The sequence below is a fragment of the Acomys russatus genome, chromosome 16 (genome assembly GCF_903995435.1).
Source record: "Acomys russatus chromosome 16, mAcoRus1.1, whole genome shotgun sequence".
Classification (NCBI taxonomy): domain Eukaryota; kingdom Metazoa; phylum Chordata; class Mammalia; order Rodentia; family Muridae; genus Acomys; species Acomys russatus.
Genome location: NC_067152.1, coordinates 41,424,170 through 41,435,843, shown reverse-complemented (window position 1 = coordinate 41,435,843; position 11,674 = coordinate 41,424,170). Strand labels below are relative to the sequence as shown.

The 11,674-nt window shown below is 47.2% G+C and overlaps 1 protein-coding gene across 1 annotated transcript in view; it reads left to right on the top strand.

Moving 5' to 3' along the window:
- The first annotated feature begins 5,537 nt into the window (after nt 1-5,537).
- Nucleotides 5,538-11,674, top strand: part of Grb2 (growth factor receptor bound protein 2) — a 60,319-nt gene continuing 54,182 nt past the window's right edge. Inside the window, exon 1 of the mRNA XM_051159046.1 lies at nt 5,538-5,653. The gene's annotated coding sequence lies outside the window, so the exon portion shown is untranslated. The remainder of the gene's footprint in view (nt 5,654-11,674) is intronic.

Here is an 11,674-nt window from a genome sequence, read left to right as displayed (position 1 = left end):
TGCGGCTAGGTACAATAAAATCTTTTTAAAAAAAACACCATAGAGTGGTGAGTTCGAGGCCAGCCTTGTCTATAAAATGAGTCCAGGACAGCCAAACTACACAGAGAAACCCTGTCTCGAAACAAAAACAAAAAAATCATAAAGCAGCCGGGGGGCCTAGCTCCATGCATAAGAGCACTTTTATTTATTTATTATTTTTTTGAGACAGAGTTCTCTGGGTCACCATGGCTGTCCTGGACTCACTTTGTAGACCAGGCTGGCCTCAAACTCACAGAGATCTGCCTGCCTCTGCCTCCTGAGTGCTGGGATTAAAGGCGTGCACCACCAAGCCCCACTGTGGTAAGAGCGCTTTCTATGAAATCTCCAGCAGCTATGTGAAAACTGGACATGTGTGTCTGTAACCCCAACTTTCAGGAGTAGAGTCAGACAGATCCCACAAACTCGCTGGCTATCCAGCCTAGCCAAACTGAAATCTTCAGGGTCAGTAAGCGACTGTGCCTCTAAAGGAAGGTGGCGAAGCACAGGGGAGGATGAGGAGGGGTGAGTGAGCAGCCTTACGATGGCTGAGCGTTCAAGGCCAACTGGGAAAATGTGAGTAGAATTTTGAACGAACCCCTAAACAGAAGCAAGAAGATGTGGATGTCTCAGAAGATGCCCTCTTCTGAGGAACTAACTGGTCAGTAACAGACCGGCAGCAAAATAGTAAATTCCAGGGCAATGCCCTAGTCTACCTGCAGGTGGCAGTATGATAACAAAAGTCACAGGCCGAACCCACTCCTGTCCTGTAAAAGTAACCCCGCCCCCTCTACAAAATAACCACAAGGGGAGTGGGGCACAACACAGGAGCTGGGGACATGAGGGACACATTAGACGCTTTTGGTGATTAATTTTCGTTCAGAAGTGGTTGATTTGGTTAGCAATTCCTGCTAAAGTTTTCATGCCAAAGTGTCACATCTCCCTACCCACAATTGCAGCGGCTGGCCACAATGACCGTTACTTTTAAATAATATGTTCCACCGGTTGCTGCGGTGCCCGCCTTTAATCTCAGCGCTCATGAGGCAGAGGCAGGCGGATCACTGTGAGTTCGAGGCAAGTCTGGTCTACAAAGCGAGTCTAGGACAGCCAAGGCTACACAGAGAAACCCTTTCTTTGGGGGGTAGGGGGAAGAAAAGAAAAGAAATTTCATATCTGGTGCATTTTCATGTATTTTTACACAGACACACTCAGAGTTGATTTTTTTTTTTGAAACAGAGTTTCTCTGTGTAGCCTTGGCTGTCATGGACTCCCTTTGTAGACCAGGCTGGCCTCGAACTCACAGAGATCCGCCTGCCTCTGCCTCCTGAGTGCTGGGATTACAGGCCTGTGCCACTGTACCTGGCTACAGCCACATTTTTATCTCTGTTTACCTGCTTATTCACTTTATAATTGGTACCAAGAATACAAACATGGGGGGCTCAGATGTTAAGAGCTGACTGCTCTTCCAGAGGTCCTGAGTTCAACTCCCAGCAACCACATGGTGGCTCACAACCATCTATAATGTGATCTGATGCGCTCTTCTGTCCTGTAGTTGTACATGCAGGCAGAATACCGTATGCATAATAAAAAAAAATAAAAAATAAATAAAATAAAAAGAGAATACAAACATGAAAATGTGGAATTGTGTCTGACCCAAAGCTCCAGACTTGTGTGGAGTTAATGAGATCAGAGGTATAATGGTGATTTCTTTTTTCCTTTTTAATTTTGCAAACATTTATTTTATTTTTAATTATGCGTATGTGTTGGTAGGGTTTATGCATGTAAATGTGGGTACCCACAGAAGTCACAGGCTTTACATCCCCACGGAGGTACAGGAGACGGTGAGCTGTCCTGTATCGATGCTGGAAGGCAAACTCAGGTTCTTTATGAGAGCAGTAAGCAGTCTTAATCCACAGCCATATCTGCAGCTCTGAGAAAGGGTCTGTGATAGCTCAGGCAGGCCTTAACCATGCTATGTGCTGGAGGCTGCCTTAACTCCCTGACCTGCCTCTATGTGCTAGAAGTGTAGATGTGCACAGCCACACCTGAGCTTAACAGGAGTGTTGAAGAAAACACTGCCATGGGCATCTAAACATAGGGGGGAAAGGCTAACTGAATAGAGGAAATTGCATTTGCAAAGATATGGACGTTCAAAAGATATGGCACCTTCCGGAAACCACAGTAGTTCAGTGTTAAGGGAGTTGGTACTGGCTGTGAACTGAGAGGAGAGGGCGCCCAGGCAGCAATCTTTAAGAGTCTTGCAACAGACTTGAAATGTTCTTTTGTAGATGATAAGTATCTTAGTTCTAATTGATTTTTTTCCACTCTGCATACACAGTGATAGAGAGGTCTGAAGATGAAAATCAGGCTGCGGCCCAGCCCTGAATCAGCATGCCATAGAATGGAGTCCGTGGGCCTCTCTCACTGTCGGACCCCATCCTGCGTGCTTCTGTATCCTGGTTCCCCCACTTCCTCTTACGCTAACCAGAGTTAAACCTCAGTTCCTCTGCCTTCCTTGGTTCTGGAAGAAGTTAAGTTCTCTGTTGTTTGTCCCCAAAGCCACCAACCCTATCTGTGCCATAGTTTTAGAACTATGCCTTCTCCGTTCAGGATCAAACTCTAGGCAGAAAAGTCCTGTTCACTGCAGAAAGATGCATAGTTCCCAGTGGTAGAGGACAAATGCAGGCAGGCACACTTTGCAGAGTTCTACCTATCTTAGTCTTAGACTGTTGCATTCTCCCTTCAAAAACCCAGCTCACCAGGCAGGCGTGGTGGCGCACGCCTTTAATGCCAGCACTCGGGAGGCAGAGGCAGGCGGACCGCTGTGAGTTCGAGGCCAGCCTGGTCTACAAAGCGAGTCTAGGATGGCTAAGGCTACACAGAGAAACCCTGTCTCAAAAAACCAAACCAAACCAAGCCAAACCGAAAAATAAATAAATAAAGGCATGTGCCACCACACCGGGCCACAAATGTAAATTTTAGGACAAGGCAGGACTGGTTTAATTTTGGGCATATTATATTTTGTATTTCTTATTAATATCTTTTTCCTTAGACTCAAAACCCCTTTAAAACTACTTTTTTATTTTATGTATGAGCATTTGCCTACAAGAATGTTTGTGTAGCGCGGCGTGGTGGCGCACGCCTTTGACCCCAGCACTCGGGAGGCAGAGGCAGGCGGACCGCTGTGAGTTCGAGGCCAGCCTGGTCTACAAAGTGAGTCCAGGACAGTTAAGGCTACATAGAGAGACTCTGTCTCAAAAACAAACAAACAAACAAACAAACAAACAAGAATGTTTGTGTAGTATATGTACACTTGGTGTCAGAAACTGGCCTTGGGTTCCCTGTAACTGGAGTTAGAGATGCTTGTTAGTGTCCTGTAGATTGCGGGGACAAAGCCTTCATCTTCTGCAAGTGTCCTTAACCACTGAGCCATTTCTCTAGCTCTGTCGACTCAAAAGTCTTGCTCCTCTTGCCTCTGACCTCCCAGCAAGGGGCTAACAGGTGGCGGGGTGCCACATTTGCCCTCTCCTGCTCTGTGTCTGTGCATGAAATGAAGAAGCTGCCCTGTAGAGTCACAAGGACGCTGCCATGCACCCTACGATCCTCTTCTTATTGTCACTTGCCACTGCTATCTACTTCAAAACCTTGAGGTCGCACATGCCCTGACCCCCCCCCCCCCCAAACCTAAGATTTACACCCTGACTTCACCTCTCATTACTCCTCCCCCAGACCCTGGCCTCTACACAATGTCAGTGAAATACCATTGGATTCTGCCTCTCTCTCCCTTCAGCTTTCGCGTTGCAGGTCCAACTTCATCTCTCGGATTACTTCACCACCGAATAATGGCTCCTCTTCTGTAGCTGGTCACTCTGATAAGAAGGTCAGCGGTACTTAGGGCTGAGTTCTTCCCTTTCAAACCAAGTAACTCTGCCTACCTGCTGGAAGCAGCGGCAGCGTTTCCATCTGTATCTTCTTTTACCCTGAAAGACACTTTCAATGCAAATGACGCTCTGTCAACACTTGGTGAAAGAACAGTTCACTTCCCTGGTTTCCTCTACTGTATCAGAAGCTTGGGCCTCCAGAGAACACATTAACATTAGCTGCCTTTGCGCTCCCCTGGAATTGGAAAGGGCTTCTGGAACTGAGAGTTATTTCTCCAAGCATCATCTCTACCACTCCCCACCGCCAGCAGCCCCACACAGCACAGGAATCTATGTACTTTGCACTGCACAGAACATGACTTTCGTACGCCTCCATTTCTCTTGTTCTTCTGAGCCATGGTTTTTGTGGGCTACGTTCTTACCCTGGCTCCTGTGCTGTGGAACTCCTACTCACCCTGCAGTAGCCAGCTTCGCGTCACCTTCTTTGTTAAGTCTTTTATGCAGTGGGCAGAGGAACAGAGCCAGACTTTCCTCATCTTTTTTTTTTTTCTTCCTCAGCACTTCCCTCAAAGAGCTATAACACTACCGGGGCATTGTTTATTTATTTAAATGTTTAGGAAATATTTGTTTTTGCTTTTTTTTTTTTTTTTTTTTTTTTGGTTTTTCGAGACAAGGTTTCTCTGTGATAGTTTTGGCTGTCCTAGACTCACTTTGTAGACCAGGCTGGCCTCGAACTCACAGTGATCCACCTGCCTCTGCTGGGATAAAGGCATGCGCCACCACGCGGGGCTGTTTTTGCTGTCTTTAACTATGCGTGTCATGGCATATGTGTGTCTGCATGAGGGTGTTTGCAGGTGAGTGCCGGTCCCATGAGAGGCCAGACACACTAAACCCTCTGGTCTGGAGTTCAGACAGTTGTGAGCCATCTGATGTGGGTTCTGGGAACCAAACTCAGGTCCTCTTAAAAGAGCAGCACATGCTTTTAACCTCTGATAAGTCTCTCTCCAGTCCAAGACATTAGTCGTTTACTCTTCTCTGGATTGAACTGCTTGAAGGCCAGGATCTCTATTGGTTGTTTTATTTTCTTTACCTACTACAGTGCTTACCTACACTAGATTTGTGGTTCAGTCAATGAACAGACTAATCAAACAATTCAACGAACACTGCAGGTCGTACAAATCATATTCCCAAACATTTCTAGAACTGGTTCTCTATTCGGATCGAGCCCACCTGAGATCTCTCCTCCCTCTTCGAGGCCTCTTTTGCCTTTGTTTGCTAGAAAGGCAAGGAACACGAGTGTGGAAAGTGTTATTCCTCTAGGGCAGAGATAGGATTCATTTGCTCCGGCATCCAGAGGGTTACAGCGACCCAGGGGCGGAGCCGAGTCCGTGCCACCTGCTGGGGGCGAGCTGACGCATGCGCGAAGCCACCCGCTAGGCTACCTGCCGGGCGGAGCGGAGGAGGAGCGCTTGCGCTCTGGGTCTTTTCCGCCGGGGGAAGTCTCGCGGGGGCGGGGCGCTGTGGGGCGGGGCCGCGTGGGGAAGTTCTCGCGGGACCCTGGCGAGGAGCGGAAGCTAGGCTGCTCTGCTGCTTCAGCGATCGGGCGGCGGCGGCGGCGGCAGTGCGAGCAAGGCTGAGGCGGGGACGGCGGCCGGGGCAGCGGGTGCCGCAATCGAGGAACAGCAGCGGGGTTGGCGGCCGCGGGCGGCAGCGTAGGGCGGGCCGGGCTGGGAGACTGAGCGGACGGCTGCGCCACGGTGAGTGTAAGAGAGCGGGCGGGAGGAGAGCGGGAGCTCCGTCGTCCCCGCGCCGCGGCGGGCATCCCGGGCCCGGTCTGCTCGGGGTTGCCGGAGCGGGCCGCTCGCGGGCCGGAGAAGGCACGGAGCCGAGCGCAGTTGCTGTGCCGCCGTCTCCGCGTTTCCCCTTTCGGGGCGCTTCCTTCCTGGTGCCAGTCTTCCTCCTTCTTGGGGGCAGAGACCCGGCTCGGCGGTGAGGTCTCGTGCCGCGGCCGTCCGGCTTGGCGCAGAGGGAGCCCGGGGCAGCCGGGAGGCACAGTGTGCTGCTCTGAGTCAGGCTGAGTGAGCCCGGGAGGCGGGGGATTCGGTGCCGGCTGCTAACGTGGTGATTGATGCTCCTTTGACCTGCAAGGCAACCACGTCACCGTCTCTTGGCATCTTGCGGTCGAATTGTGTGCGGGAATCCACCGTGAGGTAGAATGGTTGTTATCCGGACCGGTCGACGGGTCTTTTTGTCAGAGTTGGGCGCTTGCTTCTGTTTTAGAAGTTCTTGAAAAATACTTGGGGGGAAAAAGTAGCAGCAGCTGATGAGAATGCTGGCAGGAAGGATTTCAGCGACAGAGCCCCGCTGGTTCATGCCCGTTTGCAACGCCCCTAATTCGTATGGGTTTTGTAAGCCCTATGAGCTAGAGTTTGTTTAGAAAGTGATTTGAGACTGTCTTCAAAAAGCTATAGCACTGCAGTTTGCAGGGGAGCCGAAGCGCGCTCAACGTCCAACCTTGGATGCTGTTGACACTCAAAAAGAATTTAGAGAAATTGTCTTTACTTTGACTTCCTCACCCCCTCTTTCACTTTGTTCTCTAGTTTTTGCCTTCTCAGTCTCCTTCGCACTCCACTAGGGACACGAAATGCATTTGTAACGCTAGTCATTGGCCCCTCCACCCCCCCCCCTTTAAAAAAAAATAATCTACTTCCCCTTCTTGTGGTCCTCCGCTATAATTTTCAAAGTTTCTGCCCTTTGTGGCACTGTTAATTTTCTCCGTCGTTCTAAGATACCCTTTTCTTTTTCCGGAAGATATGTTCTTCCCTGTTTGCATTCCTTTACTTTTAAATGTCCTCTGTATACCTCAGCCAGCCAGAAGGGCAGCTAGGGAGGCACGGGATGGGGATGGGGTAATGCTTAAATTCTCCCCCTGGGAACTAGGAGACTCAAAGCTAGTGTATTAGCTGAATTCATTCCGAAGTAATCGATAGTGCCACCAGATCACAAATGGATTTTGCCTGGTCACTTGTATTTTAGTGTTTGCTTCTGTGCCTAGTATTTTCTTTCTTTCTCACTCCTGTTTCTCATCACTGTTAGTAAGGAAGAGTGAGTCAGTTTGGGAGCCAAAAGACTTCTTTTTAAGTTTTCAGTGCGGCAACCTATTGTTAAGTGAAAATCATCTCTGGAGTTTGTGAATTAAGATAGCTTGAAAAATACAAGGCAACACAACTTTAGATATCAGTGAATTAAAGCCTGCCTACCCATCTAACCACCGATCTAGGTCTAATCAGGCTTCTGAAAAGGATTTTGGCAATTTTTTGGTGCTTAAGTGTATTTTGCCTGCATGTATATATGTGCACCACGCGCATGCCTGGTGCCCTCAGAAGCCAAAGGAGGACAAGGACCCTGGAACTGGAGTTACAGATGGTTGTCTTGGCTGTCCTGGACTTGCTCTCTAGACCAGGTTAGCCTCTAACTCACAGAGATCCACCCGCCTCTGCCTCCCGGTGTGCTGGGATTAAAGGCGTGTGACTGCTCTGGCTGCAGCCAGTGCTCTTGACAGTCTGAGCTGTTGTGTCTTTAGCCCACGTGTTGGGTTTGAAGCAGTACTTGGTGGTGCTGCTGGGGTTTTTCTTCATGATTTTGCCGTCATGTCATATGCGGGCAGCAACGCTTGTTATGGAGAGCTATGGAGACTTAGGAGAGGTGACTGCAGAACAGAGCCACCACTCTCCCCACAGGACTCAGAGGAGCTCCACACCTTTGGCCAATGTTTACTGAGATTTATTATTTTGTGCTTGTCAAAGTTGATTTTCCCCTGAGTTGTGCCAAGTCGAATGAATATATATAATTTTCATTTTGTTCAGACATAGTGTATTAGCTGAAATGCAAACTCTAAAATTTGCTTATACTTCCTTGATTTAGCACTGATTCTTACAATTTGTATGTATAAACACTAACCTGCCAATTAATTTTTTAAATTTTGTTTTTAATTCTTTTCGAGACAGGGTTTCTCTGTGTAACAGAGCCCTGGCTGCCCTGGACTTGCATTGTAGACCAGGCTAGCCTCAAACTCAGAGATCTGCCTCCCTCTGCCTCTGCCTCCCGAGTGCTGGGATTAAAAGCATGTGCCACTCCCTGCTAAAAATACCTTTATCCACTTTTTTTGAGACAAGGTATTGATAATATATAGTCCAGGTTGGCCTCAGGCCATTTATTTATTTCGAGGCAGGGTCTCTATGTAGTCCTGGCTGCCCTGGAACACTTATTTGTAGACCAGGCTGGCCTCAAACTCACAGATCCTCATGTCTCTGCTTCCCAAGCGCTGGGATTAGAGAAAGGTGTGCACCAACATACTTAGCCCTGCTTCAGACTTGGAATCATCCTGCTTTAGCCTCACCCTAGTGCTAGACTCCTAGGCTTCTGCTACCCTACTTGGTAGGGGATCCTCTTAAAGTTAGGTTATGGCACAGCATAACTCCAGCACTGTTACATAATGCTAATGTTCTATCCTGCAGGGAAGATCTTTTATTAGAAGGAAGGTAAAACCACTCAAAATAGCTGCACGAAGTCCCCAAACTGACCAGATTCACCAGGCCTCTTCTTGGTAGAGTAAGCAGTGAAAGCGGAGTCCCTCTTAAACTAAGTGAAGCCAAGTTGCAAAGACTCTCAGACAAACAAAGCTGCAAAGAAGATTCAGGACCAGGCCAGCTGCTTGGAAGAAGCAGAAACAAGCTGAGCTGTCTGGAAGAGGTTTAGACCAGAGTCCCTTGGAAAGGCCACTCTCCAACCTGCTGAGCTGCCTGCAGGCTGTGCAGTGTGCTCCAGGTTTCCCAGTTTTTGTGAGCTGTCACCCATGCTGGGGGGGGGGGGGGATGACTTGGTGACACAGCTGTCTTTGAGTCATTTCTGTTCCTCTAAGTAACCCCTCACCCATATTCCTGTAATTCACTCCCACAAAACTCATTGATTTCATCAGGTTGGACTTTGGTGGGCTCCCTATCTGGTACAAGTAGAGGGGTGTGTTTCGTCTTCCCCAGGAAAAGTTTGTCATACAACAAGCAGGCACCCCACAATAAATGAGTCCCTGAATGGGCTGATTAAAAAATATACACTTTTTAAGGTTTGCATACAGATACTTGCATTTTAAAAAATGTTCTTCCCCATTAGGAGGAATTGAACTAGAATCTCAAGCACAATGGTTAAGCTCATAATCTACCATGGATCCATTTCCTGGAGTAGTTAAACACTTATGTTTGGTTTTGTGCTGGGGATTGATCTTGGGACCTTGCCTAAGGTAGATAAACTCTATACTACTGTGATACCTCAAGCCCATGATTACTATTTTTTTATTATTTATTTTTGGTTTTGTCTGTCTGTTTTCCTTTTTTTCCCCCTTTGAGACAGGGTTTCTCTGTAACTTTGGCTGTCCTGGACTCACTTTGTAGACCAGGCTGGCCTTGAACTCACAGCGATCCACCTGCCTCTGCCTCCCAAGTGCTGGGATTAAAGGTGCGCACCACCACCACTAAGTCTGTTTACCTTTTGTAACCAGGCTAGTTTCAAGGTCATTATATAGTTGAGGATGACTTTCAGTTTCTGACCCGCTTCTACCAAGTGCCTGTGTAACCACCTCACCCTGTTTATATAGTGTTGGGGGTCAAAATCAGGGCTTTATGCGCATTAGGCAAGCACTCTCCCAGCTAGGCTACATAATTAGTACTGTATGTGTAAAGTAGTGTTAACACTGATGTGGGGTGATTTAACTGTAAAACATATATGTCTCGCCGGGCAGTGGTGGCGCACGCCTTTAGTCCCAGCACTCGGGAGGCAGAGGCAGGTGGATCTCTGTGAGTTCGAGGCCAGCCTGCTCTACAAAGTGAGTCCAGGACAGCCAAGGCTACACAGAGAAACCCTGTCTCAAAAAAACAAAACAAAACAAAAACCAAAAAATAATAAAATGTATGTCTCCCTGGTGCCATGATAGAGTTAAGCTTAGTGCATAGAGCATGCTAAGAAACACTTTACCGCACCTCATCTCCCATTTTATTTTGAAACAAAGCCTATCCTTAAACTTAGTGTATAACTGAGGCTGAGATTACAGGCAAATGACTTCACATTGTGAACCCGGGGCCTTGAGCATGATAGGCAAGTGCTTTACTGATGAATGTCAGTAATAGTCCCAGGCTCATGCCCAGTTTGTAATTAATAGCATTGTTAATGTATCTGTCATAGAGTCCTGAGTTCATATATGTGGGTGCTGTTTCTAGATACTGTCACATGTAGATTTAGAGTTGAAAAGGGACCCATGATACTAGTTAACATCTTAGTCATCAAAATGTTTCACTAGGCAGGTGCTGCTGTAGCCTTATTATCCAGTTGGAGGGTACTAGGATTTAGAAAATGTAAATGCTAAAGGGACAGTTGAATCCAGGCCTTATACCAGAGTATCTATGAGGCCTTTCATTTGTGTTGTCAATACAAAGCAATACCTAGTTACTGGAAAAGTAATGAAGGTACTGCGCAGAAAGTAATAGTATTCTGTTATATACTAGTAGAGATAGCAATCGATAGGCCTGGCATGGTGCCGCATACTTTTAAAAGTCTTGCTCAGTATTGTAGGTATAACTGATAGGATACTTGAATGAATGACATTTCTTCTGCCTTCCCAGGCTATGAACATTTGGGAGGCAGAGACAGGTATCTCTGAGTTCAAGGCCAGCCTAGTCTACAAAAAGGAGTCCAGGATAGCCAGGCTGCACAAAGAAACCCTGTCTCAACAAAACAAAACCCCAATTGTTAGCATAACAATTTAAAGCACATATTTGTGTGTTATGTTGCTTCACACAAATAGTATGCTGTGTTATTGAGAGGCAGTGTTGGGATATGGCTTTGACACGTGGCTCCTGGGCGACCTGATGTGTGCCTCAGGTGGCCTCAACATTTTAGCAATGCACCTGCCTCAGCCTCTTTACTTTTGGTTTTTCTTTTTCTTTTCTTTCTTTTTTTGTTTTTATTTTGTTTTGTTTTGTTTTTTGAGACAAGGTTTTTCCTGTGTAGCCTTGGATGCCCTAGACTCACTTTGTAGACCAGGCTGGCCTCGAACTCACTGAGATCTGCCTGCCCCTGCCTCCTGAAGTGCTAGGATTAAAGGTGTACACCACCATAGCTGGCTAAAGATTTTATTTATTTATTTAAAATCTTTATTATTTAATGTACATTGACGTTCTGTTCTGCCTGCATCTATGCAGGTCAGTGTGAGGGTGTCAGATCCCCTGGAACTGGAATTACAGACAGTTGTGATCTGCCATGTGGGTACTGAGAATTGAACAGTCAGTGTTCTTAACCTCTGAGCCATCTCTCCAGGCCCCAAAGATTTATTTTTATTCAAGTGAATATGCACATGTCTGTTTGTTTTCCAAGTTTGTGTAGGAGGATAGAAAAGGTGTTGGCTCCTCCTGGAACTGGAGTTACATGTGGGTTCTGGGACTTGACGCTGGGACCTCTGTAAAAGCAACATGTGCTCTTAACCACTGAGCCATTTCGTTTTACGTTTTCAAAATACTAATGTAGCAGAAGGATGTGCATTTTATATCAGTCAGAATCTGAGACATCTGCAGCACAGCTGTACAGCTGTGAAAAAGCTACGGACAAGGCTTAATACTACATAGTGTGTGTGTGTCAAGATTGGATCCCTGCGTTACTTAACAGGGTGTGGTGATACATGCCTGCAACCCAGCACTTGGGAGGTCATCCTCTGCTCCATAGGGTTGGAGGCC